The 2231-nt window shown below is 48.7% G+C and overlaps 1 non-coding gene across 1 annotated transcript; it reads left to right on the top strand.

Annotated features, from left to right (window-relative positions):
• The first annotated feature begins 1947 nt into the window (after positions 1-1947).
• Positions 1948-2018, top strand: TRNAG-CCC (transfer RNA glycine (anticodon CCC)). Its single transcript has one exon. It is a non-coding gene; the product is annotated as a tRNA-Gly (tRNA).
• Positions 2019-2231: the final 213 nt, after the last annotated feature.

Here is a 2231-nt window from a genome sequence, read left to right as displayed (position 1 = left end):
GAGCTTAAGGCCTCATGTCCACGGGGAAAATCAGGCCCACCGCGGATTCTTAATGCAGAATCCCGCAGCGGGTCTCTCCTTTCCCGCGGACATGAGGCCTAAAAAGAAGAATTACTCACCTGTCCGGACGCTGCGGATCTGCCCTCCGTCACGGCCGAATCTTCTTTCTTCGGCCCGGCGCATGTGTTCGGCACGCCAGCAGCGTGCCGCATGCATGCGACGTGCACTCTTTTTTTTTTGAACTCCTGCTCTCTCACGCTCCCGTGCCGGAGAGCAGGAATTCATCTGCGAGTGTGCTGTGGATCCGGACGGCTTCCATAGGCCTCAATAGAAGCCTGCGGGAGACCCGCACTGAAATGGAGCATGCCGCAGATGTTTTCCCGCACACGCAATCCGTGCCTCAAGGGAAAATGACATCCGCAGGTATTTAAATACCTGCGGGTGTCCAATTCATCCCTATGGGGCACGGATCACGCGTGCGGGACACCCGCTGTGGATCTGTCCCCGTGGACATGAGGCCTTAGTGTGTTTGCACGCGTCTGGGCGCTGCGGCATGTTCATTTGCGTGCATCGAAGACGCATCGATTCAAATGACTAATAAGTTCCAGGTGGTCTTTTTCCTGCGCAATCACGCATCTCCTTGAGTGTTGAACGTACATTTGCGCACCTTCCCCACCTCCAATTGACTTCTATGGGGCCGTTTAATGCGCAAATATGCAGAAAAATAGAACATATTCTATTTTTTTTATTTTTGCATGACTGAAATGTGCGCGCAAAATATGTAAATGAACCCATTGAAATCAATGGGTTCTATTCTCGGCGTATTGCGCTGTAGGGTTTACTAGTGTTTGCGTGCGCATTTTCTCGTGCACAATCTGTTTGCGCAATGCACATGCAATAAAAATGTGACATGCTCTATTTTGGTGCACATTCGCACACCAAAGGCACCATCAGCGTCTATGGCGGTGCGCAAGTGCGAAGACCCTACAGGGCTCAAACAGACGACCATGATTTCGTCCCGTGAAAATCACGCCCGCAAAACGGGGCACAACCATTGATTTCACTAGTTTTGTTTTGACCAGTGGGATTCTCGTGCGACCTACCTTTCTGCAATTTTTTTTACCCACGCACAATAGCGCTAAATTTGAACTGTCAAATGCAAAAAGGGTTTTGATTGGTTCATGCGCTAACAGCGGTGATGGTATTTGTGCATACGCCCATCTGTTTGCGCCCTCCCAGCGCAAAACATCACGCTATCGTGGGCATATCTGCACTTACGCTGGTCTGGAGCCCTGAAGACGGACTAAGGGCTTAAACTGACTAACATGTTTGCGCACGTTTTTGTTTACGCAAAAAATTACACCCATGAAATGCAGCGAATAGAACCAATTAAAGTCCACGGAGAGTGAATATCACGTGGGCGTGTGAACTGGCCCTGCGACCGCACCAATTCCAGTACTATGCGCTTACACGCGCGCAACAGCCTGATTGTTGCCCCCTCCAAACCGTGCTCATGCGTAAATACTAAATTCACATGTAGTAGAAATGGCACGGATTTTCTGCAATCAAAAATCTGCATATAAAAAGCGTCATAAAAAATGCGTCAAAATCTGCATCATTGGCGCGGTTCAGTTACGAATTTTGTTGCGCATTTGCCGCTCCGGAATATCCGCACCATTTCTTCTACGAGTATTTAGCACGGAAAATGCTAAACGTGAATTACATTTTAACAAACTTCACCGAATCCCAGGAAATTGCAAAATCTGAATGTTCAGACAGGCAGAATGGTGCTTTTTTGTAAAAACGATGGCGATCCGCCTTTATTTGTACATTTCCAGAAAATATCGTTCTTTTGCTTCATCTAAACTTTATAAATAATCTGAAGAACAAAAGCTCAGAGCCCCCTAGTTTGCTCATTCCTGTTGTGGGAGACAGCTGACCTCATCTGCGCCGCTGGTGTAGTGGTATCATGCAAGATTCCCATTCTTGCGACCCGGGTTCGATTCCCGGGCGGCGCACTTCCCTTTTTCAATCCCCCTATTTTATCTTACAGTTTCGGTCTATGCTCCCCGTCACCACTGACCGCCTCTATACCGCCCTATAAACATATATAGACCATTCTTTTCCTTTGTAATGTAACCCATTGTTACGATTATTTCGTACGGCGTTTACAGCGGGCAGCCGTTTCCGGGGTCCTCGCTGCGCGCATGCGCCGTTCTCCCCCGCCGCCA

The sequence above is a fragment of the Eleutherodactylus coqui genome, chromosome 2 (assembly GCF_035609145.1).
Source record: "Eleutherodactylus coqui strain aEleCoq1 chromosome 2, aEleCoq1.hap1, whole genome shotgun sequence".
Lineage (NCBI taxonomy): Eukaryota > Metazoa > Chordata > Amphibia > Anura > Eleutherodactylidae > Eleutherodactylus > Eleutherodactylus coqui.
This window is presented reverse-complemented; position numbering and strand designations above follow the sequence as displayed.